At 48.5% G+C, this 8762-nt stretch overlaps 1 protein-coding gene across 1 annotated transcript in view; it reads left to right on the top strand.

Annotated features, from left to right (window-relative positions):
- The first annotated feature begins 6557 nt into the window (after positions 1-6557).
- The window catches only part of LOC107980723, a 55563-nt gene continuing 53358 nt past the window's right edge, over positions 6558-8762 (top strand). Inside the window, exon 1 of the mRNA XM_016982826.3 lies at positions 6558-7597. The gene's annotated coding sequence lies outside the window, so the exon portion shown is untranslated. The remainder of the gene's footprint in view (positions 7598-8762) is intronic.

Below are 8762 nucleotides of genomic sequence, written 5' to 3'. Positions count from 1 at the left end.
CCCGCATCCGCGGCGCTGAAAATTCCTCAAACAAACTCAGCCGCGCGCGCGCAGTAGTATATAAAAGCTGCGGTGTCGTTGAACGCTTGCGCCGCCGAGAGACTATATAACACGATCTATCTGCGCGCATAACAAAGGAAGCGCGCGGAGACTCTGCTTTTTCTGGAGCAACACGTCGCGAATGTTAATTCACCCTATACTCGGAGGGGGGGGGGGATTTTTCACGAGACAGTGTCTGCCGTCGGGGCGATAAATGTATATATAAATATCCGCGGGAGCGAGGGCTTTGTGGAGTCTTATCACGCGCTGTCGATCGCCGCAAGCGGCTATGCACACATCAGGTGATCCAGACGTATACGAGTGATCCCCCTGCGTGTACGTCTCGAATCTGCCATTCCGATGCGCTTGTGTGCAGTGTACATGTGTAGTATGTACCTTCGTTTATGCTCTCGTTTTGTTTGACAGCGAGATCTGTGTGTGCGTGTGGATATATGTAATACGAGGGGCTATTACACGTCTGGCTGTATTATCATCTCGCTGGTCCAAGGACACCTATGAGGTTTGATAAGATCTTGCATAAATTACATACGCTTATCGCTATATATACTCGCATATCGTCGTGCGTCGAACCTGCGGAGCTCAGCGGAAAGTTTTTCGATCCTCTTCTCGAAAATTTTTCAATTACGCAAAGCTTGTTTCACCTCGTCGAGTAACCACCGACTGCTATATGCGCGCGGGTAGAATAGTTTCCCTCGAGAGTCTGCGCGAGGAGAAAACGAGCCTCCGTAAAGTATACTTAGAGCTTTCTCACGCTGGTTAAAGCGCGTGATCGTGACGCGTGCGGCAATAAGCCGTTACCGCCAAGCAAACCACCGGTTCTACTCCGCGGCATCGGTAGCCCCCAAAGGTGTGAGCCTCTGCATATCGCGTGCAATTTTCGATCTTGACTTTTCGTCGTGTATTGTGTATGCACGTTATACGCGTCGTATGAGCCAGAAGAGAAGAGCGAAGTACATACCGACGGTCCCTGCGAAGAGTAGCAAGCATTTAGCCTCTTTCAAGAAGAAAAACCTTTTCCAAAATCACCCACGAACACGATTCGGCATTTCTCTGCGAAAACTATCACGCAAACATATATGTTATATTATTCACCACTGCGCGCGGCCGAAGGCGACATAGTCCCTCCCAAAAAAAGGTTAGTTTGAGAAGGGTGAGTACTGACCTATGAGTGGCAAAAAATAATTTATACTGCTGTTGAAAATTTGGCGTCGTTCAACAATGATCAGGTGATAAATAATACAAAATTTGCAATCAAGAAACAAAATGTAATTTTACAGAATTTGAACGCTAAAAATCGGCCAATATCCAGCTTACCACTCTCCACAAGTAAAAGCTTTATATTCTGTGGTACCGAAATAAAATCCGCGTTCAAGTGTTCAATATTGGCCGATTTTCAAGATTCAAATTCGGTTTTATTAATCTTGTTTTCTTAATTGAAAATGTTATGTTAACTATTTCTCAATCATTGCTGTTTTCAAAATTTTAAACAGCAATATTATTTATTTTTTACCTCTTGGGTACTTGTCTGAAACGGTCAGGCCTAAGCCTTTTTTTTGAAGGGATTATCTCGCCTTCGGCTTCGCGCGGCTGTAAAAGACCCTTTTTTTGAGTCGTGCTACTTTTCGTGGATGGTTGCTGAATCGTGCTTATTTTCGGGGATGGTTCTGTTCAATGCTTTCCTTCGAGATAGCTTTCGTAGAGGTTTGGACAGTGCTACTCTTCGGGGCCGTTGATATGTAAGCTTTCTATCGGGGAATTTCGAGGACGTATAATTGACGCCGGCAACGATCTTCCGGGCAGCTCTCAATTGATAATAGCTTCGTCGCGAGAGCTGATGATTTTTTTATGGTGTGAAAAAGATGCATAAATTTTTCTCTGAACATCTGCGCGTATGTGTGCCGGGTCGGCGTTTCAACTTTCGGACGTGACATCACGTTTGATTATTGTCGCTAAATAACGGATAGCCCTGTGGTGTCGTAAAAGTGTCGTCGGGTGTGTATATTACAACGAGTTTGATACGGCAAAGCTTCCAATTTATGATATATGCGAGCGATGATATGTGCTCTTTCTCTCTCTCTCTCTCTCTCTCTCTCTCTCTCTCTCTCTCTCTCTCTCTCTCTCGTGGCCTTGCATATTATATACGCTATAATATACGGTTCTATGGACGGCGTCGATCTAAGCTTTTAACTGCCCTCTTAAAAATGCATAAGCAATCAGTCGTCTCGGCGCGCGCGGCTGATAAAAGGAATATCTTGTATTTATAACAATATACGAGCGCGCGTCGAGGGTCTGATTCGACAAACCGTGAATACATCGTATTGTATGTAGTGTCTGTATAGAGAAACCATCGAAAGGTCAAGGATGAAGGTGAAGAGCGTCGACGATTCTAGTTTATAAAGTATAGTCTCGCGCGGTTGCATTATAAAATCGAGGAAATAACGTTGAAGTGTCCTCGATGCGCACAATCGCCCGAAGTTCACAGCTGATATATCGCCTACTCGTATATTTTTACAACTTATCAGTCGGCGATTCATCATCGCGACCGGGGCTACCTGTGGGACACATTTTTTCACTCCTGCTTCTGCATAAAACACCAAAAAAAGAAACAAATCCCAGCTCGTTCGGAATAAGAAAAAAGACTATAGTCCAATGCATATCGACGCGTTATACAGAAACAAGTGCCAGCTCGCGCTGCAGTTACAGCGCGAGAAAAGAGCCGCCGAGGCTGATTCGTCGGAGCGCGAGAGACGTAGCGGGTATATTAGTATTTCCGCCGCGAGGCATTTCTCGAGAGATGCTCTCCGTGTGAGGTTTCGTCGAAGGACGCGTATGCGCGATGTGTGTACCTGTCCGCGTGTCTATATGCATATATCGCCGGCGCGGAGACGAGAGCTGCTGCTGCTGCTACTCTCGGGGATTTTAATTCCAGAGACGCGTATAGGGAGAGGCAGCCCTGGCCATGGGAAATTTATGTGCATTCCAGACGTGTGTATCGTACTTTTTACGTGAGGGTGTTATTGCGCGCGGCGGTGGACCGAATTTCGAGTATTTGACCTGCGGAATGAAGGAGGAGTGCTTGTGTGATCGAGATTATGCTTCCGAGGTGAAAAAAGTTCCCGTATAATTGTGTCACCTCGTTTCCTGCGATGTACGAACTTTCTCCTCATAGCCAATACACTAGTCATATCATTCGAATTTGCCGCGCAAAACTTCAGCTACGATAGAAAAAGCTCCGAATTTTACAAGGCGACTGAGAGAATCGCCAGAGACTACTGCATCTCAGCAGCGGCAGCAGAGACGATGAGAATAAAGTCGAGAGTGCGAGAAGGAAAAAAAGAGTCGGCGATCGAAGGTCCCGTCACGCGCTCATTATTGACCGCCTTAGCGAATAATCCGCTCCGGCGCGCCGCCGCGACTCAAAAAAGCCCGTGGGTGGGATGTAAACGAAGATGCGAATTTCTACCTGTTAGCGCGCCGTGCGGAATTCGAATCGCGCGCTCCTCCTGAGATTTCTTTCTCTTGTCTCGTATAATAAAATTCGAATTTTTGACATTCCTATTATAACAATTAAACAACAAAGCGAATAATACAACGCATAGCACCTCGATACACACACACAGAGCCATTCCGCGCCCGATCGCTCGCGCTCTCGCTCTTATAATGCGCGGCGTGACGGGTGTCGAGTTACTGCGGCGCGACATCGATAGCTCGAAACATCCGGTGCGTTTGAAGGGACGGCTGCGCTGCTGCTGCTGGCGCGCCACTACTGACGCCGTCTCTCTCTCTCTCTCTCTCTCTCTCTCTCTCTCTCTCTCTCTCCAGCTCAGGGCCTCACCCGACGCGCGAACGAGCCTCGTCCGTGCAGAAAAGATATTGTTATTCGATAAGAGCCGCGCTGTTTATCGGCGCCGCTCCGGAATCGCAAATCTCGCTATGGCCTCATTGAAATTTGTCCCGCGGCGAATTATATTCGCGCCGCGTATACACGCACTGTCGTTGTGAGTTGGGAGTTGGTTTCGCAAAGCTTTTTTGTTCGGATGTGGTTATGGTGGGGGGCAAGTTTTCGATGCTGACTTGTAGCTATGTTGTTCGGTTGAAGAATTTCAGGGACTGTATATTTGTTTCGTATTGGGATGGTCGGAGCGGCCGATGGTTCTGTCATTACGGTTCACTCACGATAGACTCGCGATGGTTTTTGATACATTTTTTTAAATTTCTATGCGTATGTTCGGGGGCAACGCAAAACATAAAAGATCCCAATCCGATCAGGTATCGATCGGATGTACGCGTCTTCATTCGATCCTTAAATTCTTACGCGCGTTTCCTCTCTCTCTCTCTCTTTCTCCCTGTGGCCGAAAGTGGATATCTCCTTATTTTCTCCTTTATTTTTCTTTCGGACATAAATTACGCGCCCGTTTTTCTTCAGCTGTATACACGCGTAAGCTTCTTTAACGGCCGCTCATCTTTACGAGCCTAATGGCTTCATTCGAATAACACTGCACTCGATAGCTGGAAAAATAAGATTTTTTTTCACAGCCTGCATTATAATCGTTCACAGGTGCGGTCTATTTCCGGAAACGCACACACACTCGTTTAATTAAAACTACGTATATTGATAGTCGAACTTTTGCGTGTAAAAAATCAAACGAGAACAGCTTCCCATCGTATAAGTACAGTAATTACGCGCTGTTTTATCACTGGACGTAATCTTCTAACGGTCCGCGCGCGAATACAACAAAGCTACTCCTCTCTCGAGTCTTTCTCCGCGCGCGGAACCTCCTTTCACAAACATTCGCGCGCTAATTGCGAATGATTATCGCCTTACCACCTCGGATAATTGCCCATCAATCCGTCCAACTGGTAAACAACCAACCGCTACATTACGCGCCGCAAAAAATAAAGAGACACTGCAGACTCGTATGGGCAATCGGTACTGAATCGTTAGTTCGAATATACATTATGAGAAACTACGCGCGAGAACAAAGTTGAAAAGTGAAAACGGGGTCGAGTGCGATTTTCCACGCTTGTCACCGCAAATTGTAATTGATTCTACGCAGTCGAATCGATTACCGCAACACCTATATAACGTAGCTCTTTATCTAAATTACAAATCCGCGGGGAAAAAATCCAGGAAATTATTACACCTAGCAACAATTGCGATCAGCTCTCTCGCGCTAAAAGCATAAGGCAGCTCTCGATAAAAAGCCGGTCTGCAGCCCCGCGCGGTCGTTTATGTCACACACGTGCGCGCGGCGCGCGTAATCCAAAACAACTGATGCGGCACTGTACGCTCTGAGGAAAAAGAGAGAAGGGAAGAAAGAAAGAATCTTCGGAGGCGAGAAACGGGTTCTACTCCCGCGGAGGAGTCTCGCCGAGATAAGCGCAGAAGAGGCGAGACTTTTCGCGGTGCGCGCACGGCTACTTTAACAGGCATTTAGCGTTAACGAGCGGCCATCGATTTCGTCGTCGTCGCGTATGTACAGCCGTGAAAGTTATACACATCGCGGTGCGTTTTGCGAGAGCCGCGATTAAAAGACGTATATGTCTGCTGTGTGTAGAGGAAAGTTCCTACGAACTCCTGTTATTTCGTTTTATTCGGTCTGGTCTAGTTGATAATATACAGTAAAGGTGTATGAGTAAGATTTGAATTTCGTCTCGAAGGAAGGAAAGGAAGAAGGCTCGGCTTTCACATTCCCTTGTAAGAGAGATGATAAAACCCCGGACGCCGGCGTTCACCTCACTATTCGCCATTCGAGCAGCTGAGCGCGCGCCAGTGGAGACGCCAGTTTTACGAACGTCTCGGTCGACGACTTTATACAAGGGCTTTCGCGCGACGACTGTAGGTATATCGCGCGCGTGGTCGCAGGTGCGTTGCGCCGCGTGCGAATGTGTGCGACGGAAAATGATCGATTTTTGTCATTCGAAATCGTAGTGTCGTCGAGCGAAAAATTAATAGAAATGTCGATTCATCACGACTCGTGACACGGATAGCTCCAGCGGTCGAAAGAAAGTTGGATGCTTTATTAACAAACTCCGCGCAAAATTCGAACTGCTGAAATCGTCAACCGTCTCTCCTCTCTCGCGCTCAAACGCGCCCGGCACGCGGCCTCTTGCGACAGATCTAACTTCTCCCCGAAATCTGTCCACCTCGCGAAGGCCAATAATCGCTCGCGAAACAAAAGCGCTCCTGCTCCCCCAAAAGGAGCATGTCAAAAGAAAGTAGCTACACCCGAAAAAAGTAGTCGTTCGCTCGCTCGATCGTCGCTGGCGCGAAATCAAGACCGGCAGCGCTGCTGCTGCATAGCGTTGCTGCTGCTGCCGTCGCCGCCGCCGCCGCCGCCACTACCACCGCAGCAGCAGCAGCAAACGAGCGGAGAGAGAGAGAGAGAGAGAGAGAGAGAGAGAGAGAGAGAGAGAGAGAGAGAGAGAGAGAGAGAAGCCGCATAGAGGAGGAGGAGGCAGGCCAAATTCCTCTCCGACGGCGAAGCATAGTGAGCGAGCGGCCAGTGCGACTCGAGATTCGTACGCGCGCGGTTCATCAGACGGCCGCCAGGCCATCGCACACACTTGTATACGCACCTATATCTCTATCTCTCTCAGTCGTTCTCGACACGCGCTTACATGCGGACCGGCGCGCTCCTCGAGCTTTTACACCTCTTCGAATTTCCAAGCGCAGCAGAAGGACCACCACGTGTGCTGCCGCGGATTTTTTTTTAATTTCCCCCTCCAACGAGTGAAATCGGTGCATGACCGAACACGTGATCGACTAGATTACATAAATGACGAGGGAAAAGAGCAGTGACAGATGGAGGTGAGGAGGTGCAACAGCTAGTGCGGCGAGATAAGAAGGACGAAAGTGCGCGAAGTGGAGAAATCGGGGGAGGAAAAAAACAAGGAGTCTGCGCGACTCTGCGATAATACTGCACACATACAGAGCGAGTCTGCGCAGAGTCGCTTTCGCGCACGCGATAAACTCTCAAGCATACATAAGAGGGAGAGAGAGACCTACTGGGCTATAGAGAGAAAAAATCGGCATCCATATCTCTCTCTCTCTCTCTCTCTCTCTCTCTCTCGAAGGGGTAATCAGCCCCCTGGAAGTTGGTTGGCGCGCGATATGCTGGGAGGGCCCGTACGGGCCGGCGGTGGCGGAGGCGGCGGCGGCTGCGCTGGAAAACCGGCGGCGCCCGAATCTCAACGAGTAGTGCTGCAGGAGCAGGAGGACGTCAGCTTGTACCACTATAACCAACCCCGGCCGGAGCGACGAAGCGACACTCCGCGCCGGACCGGCGGCCCTTGCGCCGCGCGTGACACCATCATCAGTGCAGTGCGAGACTACTCTCGAGTGGTGCTTTTCAGATCATCCGCGAAGTAGTGTTCTCCTTTCTTCTAACGCGCGGAAATACGCCTTCTTTTTTCTTTCCTTTTTTACTAAATCGTTTATACTGTCTCCGACACAACGACGACGACTCGAGGCTCGAAGATTGATGCCGTGGAGATTGTGGCAAGAGGAGGCGGCAGGAGCTTTCTGTTTTACATGGTGAGTGCTTTATACGCCGTAGGATATTTTTAGGGGCTTTTTCGGTACATCGGCGCGCGCTTGTGTGTCTATACGGGGGATGCAGCTCGCGCGTTGGTTAAGTTATGGTGAAAGTTTGTGTGTTCAGTTGAGTCGAGTTTTTTCCGCGCGACTATGTGTGTGTGTTTGTAAGCGCCGGCTTTCTCGGTTTATTATTAGACGGGGGAGAGAGTGTATGTGTGGAGGTTGATTAAGGTACATCGGGGTGCGTTAGGGGCTTCTATTTTTCGAAATCCGCTGCGCTTTTAAGGAGAGACAGAGACGGTAGTCCGTAATGTACGAGCGATAACCTAGATTCGAAAAAATGCCGATTAAAAGAGTTATCCGGCAAGCCGATCTATTAGCAATTAAGAGCGCGTTACACTTGTCGCGCATCGTGATGCGTATACCTACTTGTGAAATTCGTATGTGTATAATTATTTTCTCACGTAATTAGTCTACAAATTCGCGTGGATTCCCCGAGACGAGATAAGCCCCATCGATATACCAACGCGTGATTAATTACGCTCTCGTGCGCGCTCGATTCGTCATGAAAACGATATTTTTTAATAACGCGCGAAGCGCATTTGTTCCTTTTTTAAGTGAAATGTCGCGGCCGACTGTCGACAATTAAAAAAAGATTGACGTTTGTCGAGTTGGACAATCGATCGAGTTCTGTTATTCCGACGTGTAGATAAGAGCGATACACATCGATCCGATTAGAATCGGCTTAAATATAGATCGACAGCTGTTCTGAAATACCTGTGGCAGTAGCATAGGTGAACTTGAGCCGATATCTCTTCTTCATATACACGAATCGAATCCTCCCTTTTCTCTCGCCTTCGCGCTCGCGCTTAATAGAGAGAGAGAGAGAAACCGAAAACAAGCGCGTTCGCCCTCTCTCGCGTGCTGCTAATTGCCGAGATCAGGTGTTCTCTCTCTTTCTCTCGCGCACGTTATAATTACCCCAAATAGCAGAGGCGCCTCCGGGAATCCCGAAACTCTTTCTCTCTCTCTCTCTCTCGCGTGCGTGTGAGGTCTGTATTATATTCGCGGATTATATATACATACCTACACACACGGGGGCCGATGTGCAGCAACGCTCGCCGCGCCGAGAGAGACGTTGGACTATTTTTACGAAGAAGCA

The sequence above is a fragment of the Nasonia vitripennis genome, chromosome 2 (assembly GCF_009193385.2).
Source record: "Nasonia vitripennis strain AsymCx chromosome 2, Nvit_psr_1.1, whole genome shotgun sequence".
NCBI classification, from domain to species: Eukaryota; Metazoa; Arthropoda; class Insecta; order Hymenoptera; family Pteromalidae; genus Nasonia; species Nasonia vitripennis.
Note: the sequence above shows the minus strand (reverse complement) of the source record. Positions and strands in the feature narration are given on the sequence as shown.